We start from the raw sequence: 26,786 nt of genomic DNA, 5'->3' as shown, positions 1-26,786 counted from the left end.
GGCCTCTCCTGACCTCCCTAGTTAAATTCTTACTGGAGACATCAGTCTAGCCCGGTTTCCAGGACCAGGCCCCACCTCTTGCAGCCTGGGGGCGACTTGCAACTGATCAAAGCTTCCTTTGTACAACCTGACCTGGCTGGTGGGGTGTCCCCTTGGGAAGAAAGTTCTCACGTGGTCTTTTTCAGGATCCCAGAGCTGTCTGGGACCTCCCTGGCCCTATCGTGGCAAAGCGAAACTCACTGCGGAGTAGGAGGAGCTCGGGAACTGAGAGCCCGGCCTCTCTCCTCCAAGTGAGTCGGTTAACAAGTGGAAAAGAGAAACCCCTTCACCACTGAATTTCTAACCGCACCAGAAACTGCCCAGCCGTTTGGTCCAACGCGGGAGGGGCAATTTGGTTACTCTGTCTACAGGCTTGGGGCAAGTAGGAACAGAGCTGAGGTTGGAAGCATTGTTAACGTGTGTGTTTTCTTCAGTCATTAACGGAGAGCGGCAAACTTGGGACGTTTGAAGGGAACCGTCATCCACTTCACAAGCAGTCGTTTGGTTCCGTGACTAAGACGTGGAAGGACTTGGACGAGGCATCGGGGCCACTGGAGTGTCACACGGTCGGTCCCTTTTGTCACGGAGCTTACTTTTAGGAGAAGAGACGGGGCAGAGGAAGTGGGGGCATGGGACAACGCTCGCTGAGACCGCGTGCTGCGTCAGGCCGTGTCTGGGTTTCTCATGCACGCAGAGCCCCTAATAGACAGCAGGCAGGGTGCGCCCAGAATCGAGGGGCCGGGCAGGCACTGAGTCCGAATTCCCAGGAAGGCGGGCGAGCGAGCGAGCTCCGTGGGGCAGAGGCAATGAGAGAGGACATCTGCGGAAGTGGCCTTGGACGTGGCTCCCACAGAGCGGTGGCCTCCAGGCCGGCATCGCTGAAAGAATGACCCATCTGCCCCATGTCCCTCGCACACTTCTGCCTCTGCCTCCTCCCCTTCCCTCACCTCTTCCTCCCCTGGCTGGGGAGCACTCAGGAATGACTCTCTGAGCCCTGGCAGGCTCTGGTGGTGGTGGTGGGGGGCACCCTACCTGGCCGATGTCTTACAATCTCCAGCAACCACACACCAAACAAAGTCTCTTGGCTGGAAAGCGCGGCGGTCCCTTGGAACCTCTTCTTGGAAAAAGCAAACGCTCACTCGGGGTTGGGCCTCCTGGCTGGTTCCTTTGGAAGGGGGGCGGGAGCTGCTGCCCAGGGGGACGGAGGGGTGAAGTGGAAAAACATGGATTGGTTTCACAACAGAGCACAGGGAGGCTGGGAACTGTTCTGCTCTGTGAACAAAGTCAGGCTAAAGGCGGGGGGAGGGGGTGGGGGGGGACAGCGTGAGCCAGCGAGTGTGAGAGAGAAAGGCATGGAGGGAGTCGGCTCTCGGTAATTTGAAGTTAATTTGGAATTGCCTTGAAAATCACCGTGCAGCATCCAGTTCTGCCTTTGATGGTCGAAAGAGACCAGTGCTTTTATTCGTCTTCAGGATTTGTTTCCCACCTCCTCCCCCCCCCCCCCGCCCCCCAGCAGTGAAGCAAATTAGGCAAAGCAGCAGTGGAAGAGGAAAAGGTCAGGCTAATTGTTGGTTGGGAGCTCATAGAGAGGAGGCATATTGCCCCTGCCTGCTTTAACCTGCCCCCCCCCCCCCCATCATGTCCCATTGGCATCTGCAAAGACAGGCACCCACGCTGGCTTTCATTACTAGCCAGGACCACTCGTTCCAGCCACCAACACGCCTGCACCACGCGTGGTGTCTGGGGGCAGACGAGGCAGGTGGAACATGGCCCCGTGTTGCCCAAGAAGGGCCTACAAGGGGCAGCAAACCTTAACGCCCACCCCAAGCCGCCTGATGACGCGGCTCTTAATTTGCAACGTCAGCAGTGCAGGGATTGGAGGGAAGGGTAGCTTCATTGTTTTTTTTTTTTTTCCCTCTTTTTCCCGGTTGCTTCATTCTTATCAACTCAGCTGTAAAAATTAATATCATCGAGCTGCGTGGAAGGATACGCAATGTAGACTCATCTCTGGAGAGTCTAGAATGTACCTTTGTATCCCATTTAAGCAGCCACCTGGGGAGCTCGCCCATGCTGTTTGGGGCCCCTGGTAGAGCTGTCGTTTAATGAGCAGCGTGCTGGCGGGATGCCCGCTGCCGGGGAGGAGGACCCGGGAGGGGCCTGACCTTGGGAGAGGCAGACGATGGGAGAACTGTCTTCTCCAAACTGCGAGTGGTTCCTCTCTTGGTAGAGGCAGAAGCTTTCATCTTTAGGGCAGATGTTTCCTCTGGGCCGCTGAAATGAGCAGGACGGACCTTTGATTCCATAAAGTGAGCTCCTCCCGCAGCTGCGGGGAGACCGGAAAGTAACCCGAATGTCAATGTTGTAAATGGGGACACCAGAGATGCATTTGTTGCGTGTGGCTATGCCCCGGCTGGGTCTCTCCTTTCGTCTCTCTCCCTCCCTCCCTGCTCCTTTCCTTGCTGACTGTGCCTCCCCTGGTCACTTTAGTCGGGCGGTGTGGATGCAGCTGACCCAGAAAGGAAGCCTCTTCCCTTGGCCGCTTCCTGAGTAATGATCCGGGTGGGAGTTTATTCAGATCTAGTTTGGGAGCTCCGGGATTCCATCCAGACCATTCCTGGGTGGGATGTATCTTTCCTTCCCACCAGCAACCCCCAAAAGCAAAGGGGGGACCTGCGGGGGTTCAAATTTAACTTTGGTTTGGTCACCTGGGATTCTCTTGTTGGATTGCCATGATCTTGGAGCATCAGGGTGGTGACCACGTGGATGAGTACATGGCTCACCAAGTCCTCCTACGGTGGCCCCCATGGGCCAGAGTTGGGGATGTAATGGGTCTCTATATGTTTTATGAAAACGCTTCTCACCTCTCTTGTACCCGAACCTTCTGGACAGAGTATGAGCAGGAGATTATCGGGGGAAAGGCTGATGTTCTAGCCACTGGGATGACAGCGGAAGGAGACTAACAACCCAGCCCCTGCGGAGGAAATATCTTAGATTTGTGCTCAGCGGTCAGCTACTGGGAAGCTGGGGACATTCGTGGGATTGGTCTTTTGGAACCACTCCTGGGGACTTCCTCTCGAAAGAAGATGCTCTGCGCAGCTTCTCCCAAACTGTTGAAGTGCCTTAAATTTAACGAACTGCTGGGTCTGCCGTCCTCCGCCAGGCAGCTCTGACCATCATTTGGTCCCTACTCCCCTTAACCTCACTGAGAACTCTGTACGAAAGGCAGGAATGGCCCCAGCTCCTGTATCTCCCGCACAAAATACCGTCAGCACCTCTGGGTGTCTGGATTCTCACAGCTGTTACTCGGTCATTCCATGGGGCAGGTGAATGTCACCCGGCTGGGGGAGTGGACACCCGGCTGGGGGAGTGGACAGACAGAACCGGTTGGACAGTCTGCCCTCAGGCGATCTCCCCCAAACCAAGGACTAGACAAGACTGATGGCAGTGGAATTGGGAACCCCATGGCTTATGATCCACTGAAGGGCCATGGGAGGTGCTGTCAACCCGTGTCCCCTGAGTGATGAAGTCCCCACTTGGGGGATCCCAACAATTGTAAAAAAAAAGTACGTTCTTTCTAGGGTCTCCATATGCACCCTGGGGACTGTACTTCTCGTGTGGAAGCCAGACATTAACCTGTGTCCCTTCTGAATACATGGTGACTTATAGCTTAGACGGCATCAAAGAGACCTTCAGGTATCTAAGTAGACATCGCTGGCACGTCGGGAACCCCCCCGATGACCGAAGCCACTTGGCACCTGTGTGTGTTCCTGCGGTTAGTTATCCCTATCATGGGGGTCCCCCACTCAGAAAAGGCAGCATAAAATCTGTCCCTGCCTTTAGCTGACCTCACCTTGCCCTGGGATCTGGAAGGCACTCATGTCAATCTCAGTTCACTGAGAGCCGAGGGTCGAGCCAGGGTTGTTTTGAATGATGGAACTGCCCCACACTTTCTCCTGGGAGGTCAAGGTGGAGCCTGTGCCGTCCCTAATACATTCTGTCTACTTGGATCACTGCCTTGGGCCAAGCGGAAAGGTCAGTACAGAACCATAAGGCGGAATCCCCCTGGCTTTCTCAGGTAGACCCTGATTAATATGACCTTTGTTCAGACGGCCGCGTCCAGGACTCTGGGGAGGGCAAAGCGGAGGTCAGTACTGCAGGTTGGTTTCCTCTTGCTGCCTGGAGCCCTGTTGATATTTGCCTCACTTAAATGCTGCATGACTTAACAGAACAGATTTGGTCCCGCTCCCTGTTGGTCAGCTTAATCAGAGTGGCCAGTGGGGTGGGGTGCTCAAGAGAAAATCGGCCAGAAGCTGAGACTAAAAAGGGTGGATATGGTCGGGAGAAAATTCTCTGCAGGCCTTTGGAGTTCCTGCCTGTTTTGTGAACAGAGGCACCACCTGCCTTTGTTCCGGGCTATGCTTTCAAGTCCCTGGTACAGCCAATAGCCTTGGAGGAGGGCGTCCCTCTGGAGAGCAGGGCAGGCAACCCCACTGTTCCTTGTGTGAGATTCACCTTCCCTGGGGCGCCTGGGTGGCTCAGTCGATCGAACATCCGACTTCAGCTCAGGTCATGATCTCGCAGTTCACTAGTTCAAGCCCCGCTTCAGTCTCTATGCTGACAGCTCAGAGCCTGGAGCCTGCTTCGGATTCTGTGTCTCCCTCTCTCTCTGCCCCTCCCTTGCTCACACTCTGTCTCTCTCTCTCAAAAATAAGACATTTAAAAAAAAAAGAATTTATAAAAGATTCACCTTCCCTACGCTTGGGGTTTCTCTCCTATAATACGACCCATTGAATACGCAGGCATCATTTGGCCCTTTCCGTGTTGCCTTATGGGATTTGGGGCTTGGGGAACCGAGGCAAGAAAGGCTGCTATTCTGCCTCTTACTATCTCTGCGAGGATGGAAGTCTTTTGTGTCTGGCCCAGGAACCTTGACTGTAAGGTGCGCTAGCTTCTTAGCGAGTAGGGTAGACCTTGGACACCTCCCAGTCCTCGACAGCCATGATTTGGCCCGGACCACCCTTAAGTGGGGTGGGCACGTGAGCGTTATCCGTCGTGGGCATCACGGGAGGACAGAAGTCCACATCACGTGGACTGTGCCGGACTGGGCTGGCTGGTGCGTGCGGGGTCACCGTCCAACGCTGTCCTTTGTCCAGCCCACAGAGTCCTTTCTGCCTATGATCCGGGAGGCCGGCGGGAGAGCGCGAGCAGGGGCCTCCGGGGTCAAACCACAGGGGCTTCCACTGTGGCCCTCCACGCAGCACAGCCTCCGTTTGCCCATCTGTCAAGCTGGGCTGACGAAAGCACCTACCTCAGAGGGGGTTTGTGGGGACTAACTAGGCAGGTTTGGCACAGGATAGCTGTTGCCACTGTGGTCGTTATTCTCCTCGATAACGTTATCGCCTCGACCTTGACTCATTCTTTGTAAGCCTTGCCTCTCCCTCTTAACAGCCTGTCTGTAATCTGACTTTATCTCTTCTACACTGAAATTGGCCAATTTACGTGGCACCCCTCACCACAGCCACTGGATGTGCCTCTAATCTAATTAGACTAATTTCAATTTCCTGGATTTAATGACTTTTAATTTAATTAATTTAGAATGCAGTACACAGGGTGATTAATTAGGAAACGTTACTGCGGGATTTGGAAGGTGAGTCGCAGGATGTGTTTAAATATTGTGGCCGTGGCCGTCAGTCGTCGCTTTACACGGGAGGCCGCCCAGGCCCCCCCCCCCCCCCCCCCCGCCCCCAGGAGGCACAGAATCCGGAAAACCCCGGGCGGAGCCAGGACCTGAATGGAGATCACCCGACGCCAAGCTTGGATCCTTCGTCTCTGTGCTTTCAGTGACAAGGAGCAACTCCCAGGGGAAGCGAGGGGGCGGTGGATTCCAGCGAACGTCGAGCGGGAACGAGGCAAGTGTCGCGAGCGGTGAGGACGGGCCTTGTCTTTCTGCGGAGCCATATCCTTCGCCGTGTTCTCCGTGTGCCAGGTAAATGGGCAAACCCGCTGCGATTTTGTTTTATATATATTGCGTGCTATGTTCCCTTCTTGAGTACTCGGGAGAAGGAGGAGAATGTTAACACATACGTAACGCTAACAGCACCGCGTGCTATTCTGAGTGCTTTTGTATTGACCCGCTCATCCTGTTGTCATAGGAGGGGGGCACACCGAGCGATTTGCATCGTCTGAAGGAGGAATCTGAGGCGCTGAGTCGGCTCTGCTGGGGAGATCTGTTCTTGCGTTGCACGAAAGGGACAGCCCCCGGTGGAGTCCCGTCTGTGGCAGGCGGGTAGGGAGACGGGTTAGGGCTGGGCATTGTCTTGAGCCCCGCTTGTCACACGCCCTCCATCTCTGAGGGGAAGAAGTAGCAATGACACCACTCGGAGAGCCCTCTGCGGGGCCGGGCTGGCCTCCTCGTGCTTGTCGTGTGCTGACTCCATACGTGGCCGGCCCACCCGCTGCTCACTGAGGGGAGGATGCCTGGGGTCTGCTCACAGCCCAGCTGGGCGCTGATCCCTGGGGGTCAGGGTGAGCCACCCGCTCTCACTGCCCCTCTTCCTCTTGGCCATCGACTTCAAGAAGCCATAGGCTCTGTTCGCTGGTCGAGGCTTCTGACTCGCAGTTGGGTTGGGCCCGTGGAAGCAGAGCCGAGCCAGACCCTCTACCCGGAGCTGGGGCCTCTCCCCTAAAGTTCAGCTCCAATCCCAGGGTCACTTATTTTCCAGATGGGTTCGTTGAGCATCTTTGGGGCTCTGACCCCTGTTCTTCTGGAATGTTGGGCCGTGACCCAAGTAAGGAAAACAGGGTGCAGACTCTCCTTCCTGACGCAAGCAATGCCTGATAGGGCTAGACCCTGTTACCCAAGGAGGGAAAGACACAAGAGCTGCCTTCCATAAATGCCCTGTAGGGAATAAGGCCAATCAGTGGAAGCCAAAGAGAGAGACTCTCTGAAAGAAAGGATTTCCTTAACTAGAATGGGTTCTTCAGTAGGCCGTGAGGTACTGAAAGGGTTCAAACAGAGGCTGGTTGTCAATAATTCGCTCACCTAGTCTTCATTTTCTGGAATGTTCTTTCCTTGCCTTTTCCGCTGGTTCCCTCTCATTCAACCTTTAAGACAGCTCAGGAGTTACTTTCTGACCGACCGGGTGTTCTCTATGCTCCTGTAATGCCCTGGGCAGAACTTAGTCATGGCACTCAACGTACATCGCAACGATCTGCGTATGAGTTTGTCTCTTTCGCGTCGCGTCCATATTGCCCTTCAATAACCCTGCAAAGTGCGTGTGGTTTCCCCTAGTTGGAGGGTGGAGACCTCAGCATGACTGAAGGTCTTGCCCATGAAGCCAGAAGGAGCCAGAGATGGTTGAGGATCTGGTTCCCAGACCTAATGTCTGCAATCTTTCCACCATGAAATACTGCTCTCCCAGCAGGGGCCCCGATTCTGTGATTCGTGAGGTCGTGGTCTTGTGTGCAAGCTGTGTGTGTGAGGCACCAGGGGCAATCTATCAAGGGGTGGCTCCCGGGCCATCTCTGGAGGTATGTTGACCCTTGCGGACAGCCACGTAAGTACACAGACCCACCTCATCAGCTCACAGGTGCACTCTCTGAGCCCTTCGGAGGTCACGGAGAGGCCAGGAAAAAATGAGAACCAGGGCCGCCAAAGCCTGTGTTTCTCCTGGACCTGTGGGGCTTGTTTGAGCCTGAGCCAAAGCCCCTCTTAGCGCCCGCATTCCTTGACTTAACAAAGGTGAGGAGAGCCCTACCCTGTGGTTTTAAGGCTGGATTCCATTTCTATTAAGATCGCTGAAGGCCTCGTAAGATTAACTCACGGTCACCCCTGTGAAAGCCGATCCGAGTGGAAAATCGAGTTAGAAAATTCTGCCTTCCCTTTCCCTCACACCGCAGCAGATTAAGGGAAGGCCTGATGCTGAGTTTTGGGGATTTATGGGAATGTGCAGTTGCTGGCTGTTAAACGCGCACTCTTTGGGATGTTGGCAACCTTGCTTCCTATAAATCGTTGCTGGTATTTCTTAGCCTTTCCTTGCCAGCAACGCGGAGGCCTGCAACACCTTTTCCGTGCAGTAGCCTGTGAAAATATTGAAGCTGGGCCCAGAAAAACACCAGCATAGAAAGGGGAAACTTTGATGTTTGCTAGTTATTTTCAGACAACCCTTGCCAAATCTTAATTTTTCTAGTTTACAAGTGAGGGATTCTGACCATCTGCCTGCTGTCAACCGATGTTTGTTTGGGTGAAGATTTTATTTTTTTCTCCCAATCTAGCACTCCTGTTCTTACAAGTAGTTTATTGGACTTCATAAATGTCAGCGTTTTGCAGGCATTTTGTAAGCAGCTTATGATTTAGTATTTAATCAAAATTGAGCAGTCAGCGTCTGTAATCAATCTGAAGCGGGAGTAACAATGAGATTGCAGCTCAACATCCACCAGGACCACGATTGGTGCGTCCCAACTATCCCTGTGAGAATTATGTTTGCGTCTGAAGGGAGGGCGGTGAGTAGAACGGTGGAGGAAATACCCACCCTTCGGGCACCGATTACATGCTCTTTTGTGTTTGTGTCAGCTATCGAGTGCCAATACTGTGTAACAAGCCATCCCAAACTCAGTGGCTTAAGTCAATAAACAGTTTCTTAGCTCCTTAATTTAAGGAGTCAGCTGGGAGCTCCTTCTGGCCTCGGCTGAGCTCCTGAAAGGTGTGGGAATGAGTCGGGCCGTTGGTTGATCTTGCCTGGCCTCATCTGGGACAACTGAGGCAGCTCAGCTCTACTCCACAGATTTCTCGTCCTCCACCAGGTTAGCTCAGGCATAGTCATGTGGTGCTGGGGGAGTGCAGAAGCAAAGAAACCAATCATTCAAGTGCTCTCCTAAGCTTCTGCTTGCCTGACATGTGCCAACATCCCATGAGCCAAAAGATGGCATGGCCTAACCCTGAATCAAAGAGGGGGACAGACTCCGTGTCCTTGTTGTGAGAGGTTTTTTCCAAAGTCACAGGCAGAGGCAGCGGGCACAGGGAGGGGCGGAGAACCGGGGCCCCTTGATGTGGTCTAGCCCAGTGATTCTGGAAAACCCACAAAGGAGGTGATGTTTCAACCCCAACGTCCAGAGGAAGAAAGAACGCTAAGTGCCGAAGGCCTCTTCTGATGCCGTTACTAAATTCCTTCCTTGGTTGGTGCTACAGACTGAATTGTATCCCTCCAGATTTATATGTTAAAGCCCAACCCCCTGAAAGGGACACAGGGAGAAGGTAGGTTGTTCATTTTTGCCTTTGCTACCAGCTTCCCTGCCTCCGAGGATCAGCTCCGTGTTCTAGTCAAGTTGGTAAAAATGGTCAGGAGGAAAGAGAAGCTCAAGGGGGACATCGAGGTGCTCCTAAGAATCGGGTTCACCAGTCCCCCTGCCTCAGCCCTCTGGCTTCTCCCCTGCCCATCTCCTCCCTCCTTCTGGTTGACCCTGCTTTCGCTCCCGCTGCCTTCTCTCCAGCCTCTCCAGCCCGCCCTGCCTCCCCCATTCTGACTGCTCTGGGGGCAGCACGGCACCAATGAGAGTCAGCCTGACCTGAGCTGGACTCCACTCAATGGCTGTTTGTCCCTGGAAGTCAATAAACCCCTCTGAGCCTCAGAAAAATGAGAGGACTCGGCTTAGTGTGACGTCATTGTACAACCACACAGCCACACCCCCAGAGAACGTCTAGCTCGTGGGCACTCAATTCATATTCTTTTATCGCCCCCTTCCTCCCTACTCCTGTTGACCTGAATCTTCATGGCACTTTCCTATCCCTTCGATAATTTAACATGGATGGTTTATTAAACAGGGGCTTCCTGATGGGCTGTTACTGACCTGGCAAAGAACAGATGTGCCCTGTGAGGGTGCCCAGGCCCTGAAGGAAGCAGTGGGTGAGCCTGAAGGGATGGTGTCCTCTTGCCAGAGGGGAGTGGCCGGCGGGGGGAGGGGGGGCAGACCCCAATGCTGTCACCTTCATGCCTTGGGCCACCTCATGGCCTCCTGAAATGGTGGTTTGGAAGATGGGGTTTCCCCATCTTTCCCTGTGAGGTTTCTATGGAAACTGAAACAAAGCAGGTGAAATTCTCAGTGCTTCACCCCTCCTTGTTCTGCACATAGGGCTCAGGCCAGCTTCCAATCTGGGGAAGGAGGGTGGTTACCCACCTCGTCTAGCTTCGGTGCTGCGACAGCCAGGTGTTTCTTCAGAACTGGTCATGTGGCTTTGAAGCATGACTATCCTAGATTCATTCCTTTGGGTGCTAAGGAGTCAATTTCTTCTTTCTTCTAAGAAAGAAGTTTCTATGACGAAAGACATGTCTTTGGGGTGGAGACGTTCGTGGACCCCTGATGGCTGACGTTTAGGAGGAGGGCACTTGAGGATCCTAGTGCTAGTTCTGGCTGTGACACTGCAGAGTGTCCCTATGTGACCGTGGATAAGTCACGTCCTATGTCTGGGCTTCAGTGTTCTCAAATATAAAACTAAGGGCTTAGGTTGTGTGGACTCTAGGATTTTGATGAGCTCAAAAGGTTAACTTTGAGGTTACTCGTGGGGTTCCAAAAGGGGTAGGTTTGATGAAGGTGTGGTTAAAAGGGCGGAAGCAGGGCAGCCGGGGTGGGGGCGGGGAGAGGCAGCCTGCCTGGATGTGGCACCCGGGCTCACGCAAACCTGTTAAACTTGGAGGTTCAAATCAAGGCCTACTCGTGGATTGGTTGGCTCATTGATTGATTCATTCTCTTCATAAGACTGCCTCTGACGCTTCCCAGCCCAAAGTGCTCTCTCCCTTCCCTGACCTTCCGTGGCCCCTCCATGCAGCCTCACTGTCGTCTCTTGCAACATCTCCCCGCTATCTCTTGCTGGCCTGGCTGTTTTCCAGATGGCCCCTTGCCTCCTGTTCCATGTCCCGGCTCCCTCGCTGCCTGATCGCGTGGGAGGCTTTCCTTTCTGTCTCCACCTCTCAAAGTTCTGGCTATTGCTTAAGGGGCTGCTCAAAAGCCACCTCTTCCAGGAAGTCTTCCCAGGCATGTAATTCAAAACTCTCTTTCCAGGTGCTCCTTATTAGCACCCTTCAGTGTCTGTCCATTGACATAAGACAAGGCCAGAACTTTTAGCTTAGGTCCCGAGCCTTGTCTCTCATCCCTGCCTTCCCCACCCCCCAGATAGGCCAGGGTGTCTCTTACCTCCACACAGAACCGAAGCTGTTTCTCTTGCCTGGAAAACCTTTTCTCCACCCTGTCCCCATGATGACGACACTTTAGGATTCTAAGACTCCGCTTATGTCTCCTGTACTGGTAAAGAGTTTCTTGGACTTCTCTTTTGGTCTGTATTCTGTGTTGTGCCATGCGCTAGTCTCATCCATAAGTCTGGTGACCCTGACTTATTTGCCTCTAAAGTCACAGTGCCTGGCACATAGCAAGTGCTCAATGAACATGGCATTGAAGAGTATTCTTCTATGTGTCCATCACAGCACCCAGCAGAGGCCGGGGCCCAGGCAAGTATATGGATGGGACGATTGATTCAAAGGTCTGTTTGTAGCAGTCTTGGGTTCTGGGATGGAGCCTTGAAGCTGGTGGAGCTGAGAATATGGCTCCTGCAGTGTGTGTGTGTGTGTGTGTGTGTGTGTGTGTGTGTGTGTATTCTCCGTGGGGATGCTTGTTGGGGTCTTGGTAGCCTGCCATGGGTGGGGGGAAAACCTTAGTGCCCCAGAGGCTGATGCCTCTCCCTCGACATCCTTTTCTCCTGGACACCAGGCTACCAGCCTACCAACTCCAGAGTCAACACCGGAGACGCTCCTGGAGGACGCTCCACAGTCACGGTCGCGCACAGACTGCGTTCTGCAGTGGACCAGGGCACGGTCTTGGAGCTGCGTGGTCTTGCACCGGGTACCTTAGACAGGTTTCTGATACCTCACATCCTCTGGGAAACTAGCCATGCTAGGCTTCCCGTGTGCCAGGCCTTGGGTGAGGCCTCTGGGTGCAGGATCCGATTTAATTTTCATGACCACCCTTGTTGGCAGAGGGGAAACTGAGGCACGGAGCGGTTGAGTTGCTTGTCTTAGACCACGAAGCAGCCAAAGGGAGAGCAGGGGGATGGGGCGGAGCAGCCTTAGCCACAGCCCATGCTCATGGGTGCTATGCCTGCTCCTTCTCACATAATAATGCCTCCTTGAGCCACTGGATTAATGTAAACAGGTGACATTTATGGCATGACTGCCACACAGCAGGCATGCAACCAGCGGAAGCTGACATTATCAATCTCTCACTCAGGCCTCTCAATGTAAAGGTGAGGAAACCGAGGCACGGTTCACGTAAGTGACTTGATGGTCACGTCGCGAGTCGGGTGAGGTCTCCTGATGGCCGGCTCTTTTCCTTATGTAAAAATGAGAAGGAAAGAGAATCTCACATTTGGGAAGAATCGAGGCAGAGAGGGAGGTGGTGGGGGACGGCGGTTGAAGACAGATGGGGAGCCAGTCCTTCCTCGTAACTTTCTCAACCACCAGTGAGGACGGTCCTGTTATCCCAATTTGCAGTCCTGCCAATCTGATCGCGGGGGGTGGGTGACTTTCCTGAGTCTGTCAGCTGGTGAAAGAGAGCAGAATTTGAACGTGGGCTTGTCTTTCTCCAAGTCCCGTGCTTTCTTCTACATCGCTAGCCTAGGAGTGAGGTTGAAGATCAAGGTCAGAGTAGCCACAATTTGGACCGTCGCTTGTGGCAGGGAGTGGACCAGCTGCTGAGGTTGTTCCTTCTGAGTATCTGGAGAGCTCCCGGAGCTGGGGAGAGAGCGGTGTGGGGAGGAGTGGGCCCCAGGGGAAGAGGCAGCTCTTGAAAGTAGAGAGCTGCGTTTCTTTTTTAAAAAATATTTACTTATTTTTGAGAGACAGAGAGAGCACCAGCAGGGAAAGGGTAGAGACGGAGAGAGGGAGACACAAAATCTGAAGCAGGTTCCAGGCCCCAAGCTGCCAGCACAGAGCCCCACGCCGGGCTTGAACTCACGAACCGTGAGATCATGACCTGAGCGGAAGTCAGATGCTTAACCGACTGAGCCACCCAGGTGCCCTAGAGATCTAGATTTCTTCCTTGCAGTACTGAGGGAGCCAAGAGGCACCATTTTGTCTCTGTGCATCCAAATAGCCTGGCTAGTGGGGTGACTTTCAAAGGGTAGAGAGTGACTTTGGACCCTCAGGTTGGAGGCAACATCTCATAAGTCTTAAGTTTTATTTTGAAAATTCGTGCAGAATTTGCCTTGTTTCCCACAGTATACCCACATGTGCAAGAGGAATGGCTGAATCTAACTACATGAGCCCAGCTGAGCAGCCCAGATGAGGTATGCCAAGGGACACTGTCTTGGGCCACATCCTGTTCAACACTTACCAATGGCTAGAATGGACTTACTGCTCATGGCGTCCCTGTAAGACAGGTTGTGTTACCCCTTTTACAGGCCAAGTGATTCCCCCATGGGGCTGAACCGCCTTGTCCCCGAGGGGCGTGTGGGAAAGTGGGAAGGGTGGACGTTTCAGGGAAGGTGAGAGGCAGGGTTTGCAAAGGCCTTAGCCAGGCTGAAATGGGCTCAAATTCATGCATAGCAAGATGAAAGGCAAGAGAGACCTTTGCTTGGGGTTCAGAATACCCACCAGACACACACAGGATGTGGGATACCTAGGTCAACAGCATAAGTGAAAGAGGCTGGGTTTTTAGTTGGCAGGAAGTCTCGTATGAGTCAACAGGGGGTAGGTGGCAGCCAGCAAAGCTAATGTCACTGTAGCATCCACCAAGTGGAGGTACAACAAGTGGGGGACGGAGGAGATACTCCCGAGTCAGTCTGCATCCAGGAAATGGAGCTCAGGTCTGGAAACCTGAGTCAGGGAAAGGAGCAGAGAGCTCACCGGGCTCTCTGACCCAGAGGCTGGGGGTGGAGAGGTGGCTCCTGGCTGTTGCTGGACACTCTCCTCGTCCTCTGGCATCCCCAAAGCGTATTAGTCTATTTCTGAACAATTACAGCCCCTTCTTGCTCTTATCCGATTGCCTTGCCTGCCTCCAGAATACGCTACTCATTCAACTTCGGGTTTTATTCACGTAACCTGAGTACCTGTGGGGATTCCTTGTGACCTCGTTTCTACATGAAGTCACATTCAAAGAAGCCCAATCCAGCAAGCGAAAGAGAGAGCTTTCCATCTTCAGGCACACCTCTCAAAGAGATGAAAAAGAATGAGGTCCCTGTTTCCTTTTCTCTCTCACTATCTTGGGCTTCAAGTCTTCTTTAGAAACTTTGACTCTTCCAAGGCACTCCAAACCCTCCGGGCATCCATAATCGACCTGACACGCCATGACTCTCAACTTTCTGCATCCCCATTATACACAAAGGACTCAACACCTATGTCTTTTTTTTTTTTTTTCTTCTGGTCCCTCCTTCCCTACCCCCTCTATGTTCTTCTTGAGTTTTCTTTCCACTTCACTGCTGACCCAAATTCCTCCCTCCGACAGGGTGGGGGGACTCAGAGACTGATCTGGCAAGCCAGGATGCTCCCCCGTGACCTGGGTCTCTCCAGCACTGTCTGTCCCTTCCTATCCTCCCAGGAACTGCGCTGGCCAAGATGGAGCTCTGAGGGAGCTGAATGAGAAGAAACAGAGCAGGCCAAGACCGCATTTTTGGAGAGTGGGGTGTGTGGGGCAAATATGGCGACGGGAGGGATGACGGGGACGTCGGGAACACTCCGCATGCAAAGTTTGTCCTTGGTGTTTGTCAGCACACGGTCGCTGTGGGTGGAAGAGCCTGGCCACCCGTGCGTACAGATCCTACCTCAGATTGCCGTGTGATGGCTGCTTATAGTGAACAGCAGCAGACAGAGGGCCTTCCCCAAAAGTTCCCCATCACCTTGCATGGTTCATTTCCATGGCCATGGGCTCCTCTTCTCCACAGGGCTGACTCTCGTTTCTTTAATGGCATACCCTGAGATGTCCTGGGGGAAGGCTGGCTGGAGAGACAGCACTCACCACAGATTCCATGTGCCGGGCTACACTTCCCCGCCTCCTCTGCAGCTAGATTGGGGCCCCACGGCTTGTTCTGCCCAATGGGCTGAGACGAAGGCAATCGCGGGTTGATGTGCCTCCTCGTTTTGCCATAGGGACTTTGGACGCCCCGTGTTCCAGACGGCATGCCAAAAGGGGGAGGGTCTCGCAACTCACGGGGCACCTGATATGCGCAAGAAATAAACTTTCATCTCAAGATTGAGATTTCAGTCTTGTCACTGCCACATGGCCTGGCCTGGCCCCGTGAATAGTCAGAGCGTCAGAATTAACGGAGTAATTGCTATTCTTGAGCTCTTTAATGTGAGGAAGGAAGAAGCTGTCTCTGGAGCCACCCGGGGCAGCTGATTGACGCTTTCCCTGACTGTCATCATCCAGCACAGATGGCACTTCCTGTTTGGTAACACCTCACGTGGGCTTCTTCATCCCCCACTGACTCTGCCAGTCACCATCCTACACAGTCAAATGTGCACAGTATTAGAAGTTTGCCAAGAACACATCCTTGTGTCTGCCAAGGAGTGTCTGTTAGAGGAAGAGTATTCTAGCAGACGATGTTCAGAGGAGAAATGGACCACCCCAGGAGGCAGCAAACCCCTTGTCTCTGAGGTGAGCACGTGGAGGTTCGATGCCCGTCGGGGATTTGGGGGGGGGCATGAAGATGAGATGCCATCCCAGAAAGGGGAGGGCTCGGTGTGGGAGGGCAGGCTGGACCAGATGATTTTTAAGTCCCGTGCAACCCTGAGAGTCTCCAGCCCAGAGTCTATTTCTTTTTTTGGAAAGTGGATGAATGGATAAGTTTTGGTCACTAAGAAAGTAAAGACCTTAGGAGATCAAATAGCCTGGCTTAACGAGCAAGTAAGTATCATAACACTAACATTATCCTTGCTTAAAGGTATATGCTCATGAGATCAACGTTCTCGGTTCCCCTGAGGTCGACAAATGGTGACGAGTAGTCACAAAGGCATGTGAAGCATATCTGTAATTTACATGTCAACCGCAAGGAGAGCTGAGCTGAGGGAGGAGTCACAGCCTTGAGACAGACCAAAGTCATCATGATAACAGCCCCGTAATAAGGGCATCGGTGCTTTATCATGTGCAAAGTGTTCTCCGTGACATCCTGAGTGCTTCGAGATTACTATCTCAGAGCTTATTGTCATACATCATACATTATCATATATCTCTGAATTTATTATCATAGCCTCTGGAGGAGACCGGCTGCCATTCTCACTGTATAGATGGGCAGGGAGATTTTCAGAGATTGTTCCCACCCAGGAACACATAGCAAGTTCAGGGGGGAAATCCCAAGACTTGAACCCAGATCCTTTGGTTGGAAGTGATGGATTTTAAAATAAAAGAGCATGTCTACTCCTGGCACTAGAAGGGACCAAGCTCCATTCACATGCTCCTTGGTTCCTGAGGGATTTCTGCTTTCTGTGTGCAAGATTGTGTGGGGCAAGGTAGAGTGAGGATAAGGATAGCCCTGAACTGCTTAGAGGAAGAAGGATTTTTTGGGGGTGGGGGGTGGGGAAGCAATGAACTGAGGCACAGAGTGCAGGAGTTCAGACCCTAACTCTTTGTTTGACCCATTTCACATCCATGGCACCCCAGTTTCCTCATTTGAGAACGGGAAGAAAGATACTGACCCACCTTGAAGAATTTCCATGAGGACCCAGTAAGAAGACGGGCTGAAAACATTTCAAAAACCCTACAAAGACCAAAGTTGTCATTTCAAGAAGGAATTCATTCAGCGGCAGGTAACAGCGGCACCGGCTACAGATGGTTTTAACAGATGCAGCATTATTTTTCCCTGGACACAAGAGTAGCACAGGGCAGGGTGGCAGGTGATGGGATTATGCCGTGGAGGGCCTGGCCTTTCTGTTTTCCTGTTCTCCCTTTATCCTCTTGCTGCTACCTTATAAACACAAGATGGGTGTCCTATCTTCAGGGTTGCATGCCAGCTCCAGGCAGGACAAAGAAGGGAGACAGAGGAAGAACCGGAATGAAAAATGGGAAAGTCTTCTTAGGAATGCAATAGCTCATTGGCCAGAAGTGCAATCAAATGGCCGGGTTCTAGATACGCGGGAGGCTGGAGGCGTGAGCACTTTGTGGAGGTGTGACCCGGAACAAATCCAAGGTTTTGATGGAAACGAGGGAGAGGCTGGGACCCACAGCGGGTGGCGGCCCGCAGTGCCTGCCATGGCTCCACTACTGAGACGGGCGCTCAATTCACAGGGATCATTTGACCTCGGTCTCCGGACAGAGTGAAGGCAAATTGGGTTGCCTCATGCCTGGAAGAAAAAATGGATCTACAGGATCCCGCTGTCAAGATGGGAAAGGGAGGTGGGCCGCGGATAGAGTAAGGCTGAGTGCGGCTGCGGGTCTGGGCATCTCCACGGTGTCTCTCCCCCCACCTTCCCCTGCTCCAGGCTCTGTTTCCTTAGCCTCCTTCCATGGGGCTGGGCCCGGGCGGGCTGAATTCGAGGAGCTCATCTCTAGCCTCTGTGTTTGTGTACGTCTCCACCCGAAGATGTCTAACCACAGACTTCCTCTTGACTCCTGGCAACAGAGAGAAAACAAAACCGCAGCAGCTTTCATTGCTGAAAACACAAAACTGCCTCCTTTGCCTAATAAGCCCAGACGGAGGAGCTTTATTTCTGCTCGAGACTCCAGGCCAAGGAGTCTCGGGTGGGCAGTCACATCGCCAGACTGTGCGGTGGGAGCAAGCCACCTGCTGGGGGGCGGGATCCCGAGCTCCAGGAGCCTGCGTTACTGGCCGGCGGGACTCCAGGGAGACCCTCACGGATCAGGGGGCCCTCACCTGCCCCAAGATACCATTGGTCTCTCCCTCCCATCAACTCTGGTTTCAAAGCCCTTGTTTGGTGTATTTTTTTTTTTTTTTTAATCCCCTTCTCTTAGTTTCTGGGCTATTAATTTCAGGTATTGGTCAATTCCCATTTTGTTCTTTCCTTTTTTGTTGGCTTATTTTTCTAATTCCTTATGATGCATATTCAGCTCCTTTATTTTTAGTCTTTCTTCTTTAATAAGGAAGGCGTTTCAGGCCATAATTTCCCTCTGAGTTGAGCTTTTTTGGGGGTCCCATAGGTTTTGAAATAAAATGTTCCTCTTTTCATCTGTTTCTAGATGGTTTTTGAGTTTCGTTTTAATATTTCTTGTGATCCATGGGTTATCTAGACCTCTGTTTGTTAATTCCCAAGCACTTAAGAATATTTTCAGCCACATTATTTTTTTATTTAAAAATTTTGGATTACAGTCAGAGAATGCGACCTATAGACTCTCCAGTTTTAAATTAAAAGATTTTTTTCTCTGTGTCCAAGTATGTGGTCGAACTTTATAAATGTTCTATGGGGAAGGACAAGCTGAGCTGGTGAGACCAGCAGAAAAGAATGATGTTCTAAAATGTTCTTGTTTTGCAGATAAGTCGCCCAGTTTCGAATCTTGCTTCTACCTGCCTCCAGCTGTGTGTCCAAGGACGAAACGGAGTATTTTTTTTTTTGAGAATTTGTTTTCCATCTTTAAAATGGGAGCAAAAGGAATATCCACCTCTTAGCATTTCTGCGAAGATGGTGTGAAATTGTGTAAGTAAACAGTACATATGCCCTATTGCTATTTTTATTGTTGGTTTGTTATTTTTGCAGAAAGGGAGGAATCTTTACCGTTAGTGCCCTAAGCTTTCTCCCTGCCCCAGAACTGTGGCTTCTGGTTATCGAGAGGCCTGGCAGGAAAGAGGAAATGGACGGCTCAGGGAAGCCACCACCGTCCTTGTGAAGGGAGCCACCTGAGGTGGGGGCCACTTGCCCAAGCAAAAACAGCGATTTGGTGGCAAGGCCAGGTTTCAACCTCAGGTCTCAACTGACCAGTTCCTCTCTCTCTGCTGGCGGTCACTCTGTAGTTTCTCTCTTGAAAGAAGAGACTGTTGACCAAAGGTTGGCCTCTGGGATAAGGGAGGGGCTGGAAGCTTCTGATGGGTGGCCTCTGAGCGTTGTCTTATTACAGCTTTGCCGTCTGGGAAGGGCGACTCTGAGGTCAGCAAGCTCCAGGAGAAGCTAGAGAAAGAGAGTTGGTTGGGAGCGGTTGGCTGCTTCGGGCACTGCTGTTTCACGGCTCGGTGGGGGGCAGAGGGAATCACAGAACAGAATTATGAGGCAGGGGGTGTCTGGGCTCTCTGATTTGGGCGATCTTAGGAGCAAGACCATTCATTTGCTGAGGATTCCCTGTTTCTATCAGCAATCATGTAACCATGCTGTGTTTGGACCATGTGTGGACAAGGATGCCTGTAACATATATGGATTTGTCTAGGCAGCGGGACTCTGACTTCAGATAGGAGTGTGTGCCATGGGCTAGGCTGCCGGCAGGTAAGGCCTGGGATTGGCTCCTCCATATAAAATCTAAAAAAAAAAAAAAAAATTATAAGGCCTCTAATGATTATTATGAAAATTAAGTAAGTCAATGTTTGCAAAAGTGCCTTGTAAATCGCAGCACAAATACCGAAGAAAGTCATGGTGTGTAGAATTTGGTCTGAAAATGCTAGCTGACGCTTGACAGTGTCCCCAGCTCTTCGCTGGAAGCTGCAGAGAAACCAAATGGGGTTAAGCCTTGTTCGCCCATCGTGGGGCTGGTGGGCTTTCTCAGCGTGAAAGCCTTTCCCTGTCCCTTCCTTCGAACACGCTTTGATTAAGCACCTATTATAGGCCAGGTTCTGGGCTAGAAGCTGAATAGTATGGTGATCACTGTCTCCTAGGGGACAGACGCTGAGCAAACGGGTAGGTTGCAAAGCCCCGCTGGGTAGCCAGGGATTGTCACAGAGAAACGGATGGGTTCAAAGGGCACCAGGCAAGCCTCTGAGCCTCGTTGCATCATCTCTAAGATCCGGACGGGTGGCCTGAACATTCTCTTGGAAATCGGTAGCTTGGTTGGAGAGAGTAACCACGAGGTGGGGTGGGCGAGTGGACAGAGGCCAATTTACACCCGACCTAGCACTGGGGAAGGGGGAAGCAGTGGTGATCTTGGCCCTTGGAGAGTCCATAGTGCAGTGGAAAGACAAGAAAGCAGCCAGTGACAGCGTAGTCTGGTCTGAGTTTTGACAGGCTAAGTGAGGCCAAGAGGTACGGGAGCCCAGAGGAGGAACCCTTTTCCCCAGCCTGGGAAGTTGGAGTGGAAGTTAGCAAAGCAGAGACGCAAGCTAAGGGAATTCTAGGCAGAGGGAACCGAATGAGCAAAGGCATGGAGTTCTATCCAGCTAAGACACAGAATCTGAAATGGGGAGCGATAAGGCTGCAGGAGGTACACAGTGAACTTGAACGCCGTGGTGGGGAACTTGAACTTTACCTTGTATGTAGTGGGGAGCTACTTTAGATGCAGAAGCATGAGATAAAGGATTAATCAGGCTTTGCCACCAAGATGGCAACTGCGAGTGGGTCCAGGGGAGGCAGGCTGCAGAAGTCCTAGAGGCCAACGTGAAAGGCACTTGTCTGGGGTTGAGCCCATCGTACAGCAAGTCTAGAGTGCCATTGAACTTCCACGGACTCAGCGGCAACCTTCCCCACACAATGCCCCCTGCCTTGCTCCGGTCTGGGGAGGATGGGGCCCCGAGCTGAGAACGCTCCTGCAGGGCCCAGGCCTTCAGGACAGCCCTCCGGGGGGATGGCCCCCTCCAGCCTCGATGGGCTAGTTCAGGCTGCTTTACCTGGGGCCCATTTGGCTGCAAGGGACATTTTGCTCAAGCCAAATGATGACCTTGTGGAAAGGAGGTGGCGAAGTTTCACAAAACCCAGGGGTGAAAGCTTCAGCCCCGCTTCTAGGAACTAAGAGTCCAAAACTGCAGAGTCCTGCCTAAGGCTCTTTTCCCACACTCGCGGCTCTCCTTCCTCCTTCTTCCCTCCTCCTCTCTCTGGTAGAGGGGAGCCCCACTGCCCGGCTTCTCCCCCTCACCGCCAAATGCCCCGTCGTGGCGGAGGAGAGGACCTCCCTCTGGTCGCTGGGATCTGGGCAGTCTGAGGGGCTGTGCCTCGGGGCAGGGGGCCTGGGGCCAAGAAAGGAGGTGTGTCCTAGACAGCAGGGCTCCAGAGCCTGCTCCTCTGGGTCTGTTCGGGGGTGGGCTTGTGGGTGGGAGGGGTGTCGACGCTGGATTGGCCCCCAAGGGCTGTCCGTTCTATTAGACCCGGTGAGCCTGCCCTCCAGGTGCACAGTAGTCAGAATCCACAGAGACCTCCACTCACCTTTTCAGGAAGGGAGACAGACCAGAAAAATCCCCATGTTTGCTACTGTGGACAGTGAAAGCAGAGAAGTAAAGGGTCCAAGAAGAGCTTGCCTTGGGGGTGGTGGGCAGGGGTGCAGGAGGGCTGGGCCCTTTTGCTACGGGCTTGGGGAGCCGGTTCAGAGCCCGGCGACCTGGTAGGAGTTGGCCAATCTTGGAGGAAGAGGCTGAGGCCCCTAGGGCTGGAGGCTAACGGGGGCAGAGCCAGCATCTTGGGGCTGAGGAGGGGCCCAAGACTTCTGGGGTGGGCATGCGAGTTTCCTTTGTTTCAGATGCCCCGTGGACTTCACACGGCACCAGCTGGAGGAACCAGAGACCATTGGGTGGTTTTCCCCAAATGTGGAGGAATCTCTCCCCTCCCCCACCTCTGGTGTTGCTAGAAGCTGGGCTTCCTGGGGGTTCTCATAAACTCAGGAGGCTCTGTAATCGTTTCCATATAGAATGGTTTCCCTGAATAGCGAAGGAGGCCAGCTGTAGCTGATGGAACACAAAACAGCATGCGCTGCTGGGGGATAAACGTGAACGCCTATCCCTGTGCCTGGCACGCCACCCCCCGCCCCCCGTCCCCCCAACTCCAGGAGGGAGGAGGTTGCCCAGTGGGTAAGCACGTGGCCTCTGGTCTCTGCACCACACGCTTCAACTCTGGTACGATTGCTCACCGGTCGAAACCCCAGGCACATTACTTAAATCTTGCCGGGTCTCAGTTTTCTCTCCTGTGAAATGGGCATGACGATAGCCCGAAGAAAGGTTGTGGTCCTCAGGATTTAATGAGACACCTGGAATAGCACGCAGCACGGGTGTCTGGATGGGCTCACTAACACTAGAGGTTTCGATGGTCACTGTCCCTGTTTTCGGCACGTGCCGCAGGGCTCAGCCCAGTCCCTTGTGGTTTCTCTATTGGTTTCCAGTGTGGTTACAACATACCTGATGTGCTAACCATCCCCACGTCCTCCGTGCTTGCTAAACTCTCCCCACAACTTGCTTGGGCTCTTTCCTCCTCTGGGAACCCTCCTTGTGAGAGCTGCCCGGCCACAACCTCACCGCTCCTTGGGGTGCTGCCCGACCCGCCCTCCTTCCTGAAAGCGTGCCGCAGATCCGGGAAGGAATTTGCCACTTCGCCTCCAACTCCCCAGGCTCAGAATTTCCACGAATCTCTGTGAGAGGGAGGCAGCAGCACGCAGCACGTCACGTCACAGTGCAGCTCTAGGGTGGCACAGCTGTAGCCCTAGCTGTGTGACCTTGGCTTGCCTGGGCCTCAGTGTCCTTGCGTGTCACATGGAGACAAAGCTTTGTTCACAGGGCTGTTGTAAGACACGGAAAGCAAAGACAATGCCTCCTGGCACCTATGAAGGGCTCACAAAAGATTGGATATTTCTATAAAAATAATCTCCAAAAGCCTGGCTTTTAATGGCTGTGATATCTACTGTGTGGGTAGATCATAATTTCATTAACCAGCCCCTTGTTGTTGGGCATTTAGACTGTTTCCACTCTTTCGCTATTATAAATAATGCTGCGGTGAACATCTTGTATATAAATCTTTCTGTTTATCTCTGCTTCTTTAAAAGAGCTCCCCAAAGATTGCTTGTCTTAGAACAAAGCCCCTGCCCCCCAGACTTTCCAGTGATGCCCTTTGAAATAAAAGCAAAGCCTATTTTCCACCAGGGAAAGGAACATATGGAACATGTTAACCAAGAGGTGGTTCAGGAGGAAGGTAGAAATAGGTTCAAGATGGGTTTGGATCCATTTCAGGATGTCTGACACAAAGCCAGTGATACAGCTCCCCTCGAGCCTCCTTCCCGGAGCGAGGCAGAGGCTGATCCTCGGGGACCACTGACTTCTTTCTTTGAGAGAATTCCAAAGGGCTTTGATGTTCTTGGCGTGGGAGAAGCAACAATGACAGATCAATAAACGAAGCCAGAATGTGTGGACAATCCGGGACTCCTCCAGCCGGTAGGGGGCGATATCGCCTGCTTCTGTCTTCCAGTTGGGCCTAGGGTTTCTCCCTAACAAGGACTTCCTTTGTTGTTGTCTTAAAACTTTGGCTTAGGCTTTATATATTTCTCTCGCCTGTTTTCCTTCCTCTCCTCCCACCTACGCACTTTTCAGAATCACTTTGGGTTGCCATTCATTCATCCCCTTCCTTTGGGAGAAATGTACTGCGTGCTTCCCCTAGGCCAGACATCAAGATTGTGTTCAGACTTTCTAAGACCTAGACACGCTTGCTCTGGAAGCTCCGACTCACACGGATCAAATGTATTGCAATTCACCCATATTCCACATGAGGTATATTTTTTCTGTGAAGAAAAATAAGGATTATATTTTATAACGTCACTTTTGAAATTATTTGGCTACAAGTAATTCGTTCCATCTACGGCCGGCTTTGATTTCGCAGCAGTTATGGGGGTGCTCGAGAGTTCTTGCAAAGTGAGAAACATCTAACCTGCACGTTGTTCTCAAAGACAGTGAAATTTTTATGAATTTTTAGGAATGCTAAATGAAACCATTAATGCGGTTGATGTGATATTCTGTTTTGTGGACGTTTCAGTAAAATTTTATTCATTTCCATTGCAAAGCTTTTCCTTCGTGTTTGGGATCCAATAATTTTGTTTTCAGGTCTACAGACAGTTTTTAGGGATCTCTAAAAAGTTCCCAGGCCCTGTAACCATGCCCAGTGCCTAGCAGAGCCCTCTGTGAGGCTCGGGCACGGAGAAACGGAAGAGTTGGGACAGTTTTTACGAGTTCCCAGGCCATCGAGTGGCACACTAATTTAGGTAAGCGTTGCTATAACGGAGTGTGAGCGGGACACAGTGAAAGTATCATTTGCTCTAAGTTGAGACTCCAGGGGGAGTCAGTGAAGACTTTCAGAGAGCAGGTGCGTCCGAGCCAGAATATGCGACTGGCGAATGGTTTTCAAAGCAGATGCCAGTGGGGAGGGTGTTGCGGGCAGGCGGCACAGCACATACAAGGGGGGGTGGCCGGGAAAAGAACCTCCGCCTATGAACAAGCCAGCTGACCTCTCAGTGTCTGCCCACACCGATCGCTAGGGCGTCGTTTTCCAGACCAGCGGCACTGGTGTTGGCAAGGCGGTCGTAGGCACCCCCCCCCCCCGCCGGACTTCCTCCGTGTTAATAGGATCCCTGGCGCTTTGAATGAACCCCAAGATCTGAGAGGCAGGCTCTAGTGCCAGCTGGATCGGAGCTAGGCCTCTTCAGGGATTGGGGCTGTGGGAGATGGGGAAGGTGGTGGTCGGCCCGCGGAACTGCAGCCCCGACAGAGCGGCAGGCCAGCTGTTTCAAAAGTTGTTTTCAAGTTTGGCCTGCGAGCCTGTCTGGGGCGGGGGGCGGGGGGGGGGGTGGCCAGACAGTTCGACGATTGTTGGAGGGCTGGGCTTTTCTGTTTGGAGACTCCTCCATGCACTGGGCCCACACTGTCCCTTCTGCTGGCCTACACTCCAGACAGCCTGTCTTGCCTGTTGGCTCCCCTAGCCGGTGCATCACCGATTACCTAATAGACTGTAGGCTGTGTGCGTAATTTATTCCTGTGAGTAATTGATCACATTAGGATGAGCAGGGGAAGTACCAGGGAGAGAAGGGAGAAGAAGCATCAATAACCAGGGGAAGGAAAACTGCTACAGTCAGCTAATGAGATATCTCTCTTGAGCAGCTCTTTCAACATGATGGCCCATCCCGCCGCTGCTGGCTGAGCACCCCCTCCCCCTGCCCCCACGCGTGGAGGGGCTCTCTGACGGGTGAGGACTAGAGCCAGGAAACTTGGCTCCTAGGCCGGGTAATCTTAGGCAAATTACTTCTCTCTGGGCCTCAGTTTTACTGACTTACAACATGGGGAAGGCTGGAACAGTGGTTTCCAAACATGGCTGATAGCGGAATCACCAGAGGTGTTTTAGAAAATATCAACCCCAAGGTCGCTGAGACAGGAGGTACGGAACGAGGCCAGGAAGCCGCGCGATAATGAGCGCCTCCTCCGGCTCTGACGCGGTTGGTCCGACAGAAATGCGGGAACCCCTGGGTTGGAAAGATAACCTCGGAGCTCCTGGCCTGCTCTGACGTTTCCAGGTCATTGGTAGGGATGGATGCCTCCAAGACCCCTTCGGAGCATGAGGACAGTGCTGTGGAAAAGAGACTAGAAGGGCCAGAGACCCTTTACCTACTCCTGGCTGTCAAGAACTCACTCTGTAATCACGGTTTCTCCCTGAGCCTCACCGAACCCACCACTAGGCTTTTATCCAAGCGCCATGTCGCCGTGTGCCCGGGAAGATTTCAAAATACAGCGGACTGGCTCCCCTTGTCCCTAGAGTCTGCTGTAATACGTATGGGGTGGCTCAGGATGTTGTGTATTTAAAGGCTGCCGGGTGATTGTGAAGATCAGCTGGCTTCATAAGGCAGCGACCTGTCCGAAGGCATCGCGGAACGGGACGCTGGAAGACCATGGGACTGGGCAGCATCCAGTTGGAGGAGGCCACTGCCACGTTGGCAGGAAACACGGACCGTAAAGAGCCCCGGGCAGATCCTCACGCTCCCGTCGGTCTCTGTGCGAGTGTAGGCAAAGGCCACCGGTCACACACTCCGGCGCGAGCAGAAGACCTTTCTCCCAACCGGTGCTTTTACGAATAGGAGCAAGTCATAAGAGCAACATGAATGTGTTCCTTTGTCTGTAAAATGGAGCGTCCACGGTAGGGCCTTCCATCCTCCCAGCCCAGTTGTGAGGATTCAGTGGACCCACTCGAAGCCTGTGCCCTATGAGCGGTCTCTGCGAGAACTGCCCGCTTCATCCCAGTTCCCCCCCCCTCCCCCCAGCACTGGGACCGGCGGGAACTGGGCTGGTTGACTGTCAACCTCTCTCAACCCGCCGTGGAAGCAGGACTTGGGAGGGTCTGCTGCCGCGATGGGCCAGAGGGCCCGCGAGGAGACAGACTCCCGGCTTTCGGTCCAGGTGGAAACTTCTGGAATTCCTCCTCTCCACACGGCCAGCTGCATGGCCCAGTGCTTTCGTGTTTTCTCTCATCTCTTGGGGCCTCACATGACAGCCCCAGGTCGGCACGCGCCTGCGTGCCGGCTAGCCAGTGAGACTGGAGCCAGTTTCCAGGGACTGAAGTCTCTCAAATCTGTCACATTCTCTTCATCCCCTTCCCCATCACCTAACCCAAGGTACCTTCGAGGGACCGTTATTGCCCTCTGCAGATGTGTTCTCCTCATAGCAGCCAGAGGGGTCCTCTTATGATATAACTTAGGTCATGTCATTAGTTTTGACTGGCTTCCCATTCTCACTGGATTAGATCTAAACTGGCATGTAAGGAATACCCTGGAATGGCTTCTCATTCTCTTTGCCTGAACCCCACACTTCTCCTTGTTTACATGGCCCTGTACAAACTGGCTTCCACGTCTCATCTCACTCCAGGCTACCTACCCTTACTGGTCTTGGGAGG

At 52.8% G+C, this 26,786-nt stretch overlaps 1 long non-coding RNA gene across 4 annotated transcripts in view; it reads left to right on the top strand.

Annotated features, from left to right (window-relative positions):
* Positions 1-26,786, top strand: part of LOC131516341 (uncharacterized) — an 83,001-nt gene that overhangs the window by 40,959 nt on the left and 15,256 nt on the right. For 2 of the 4 annotated variants that reach the window (XR_009264000.1, XR_009263999.1), the window contains exons 3-7: positions 5,881-6,025; positions 13,302-15,675; positions 16,678-16,823; positions 18,504-18,665; positions 19,272-19,442. This is a non-coding gene — a long non-coding RNA (uncharacterized LOC131516341). The remainder of the gene's footprint in view (positions 1-5,880; positions 6,026-13,301; positions 15,676-16,677; positions 16,824-18,503; positions 18,666-19,271; positions 19,443-26,786) is intronic. The other 2 variants (XR_009264002.1, XR_009264001.1) reach the window with 1 other exon arrangement.

The sequence above is a fragment of the Neofelis nebulosa genome, chromosome 7, assembly GCF_028018385.1.
Source record: "Neofelis nebulosa isolate mNeoNeb1 chromosome 7, mNeoNeb1.pri, whole genome shotgun sequence".
Taxonomy (NCBI): Eukaryota; Metazoa; Chordata; class Mammalia; order Carnivora; family Felidae; genus Neofelis; species Neofelis nebulosa.
Note: the sequence above shows the minus strand (reverse complement) of the source record. Positions and strands in the feature narration are given on the sequence as shown.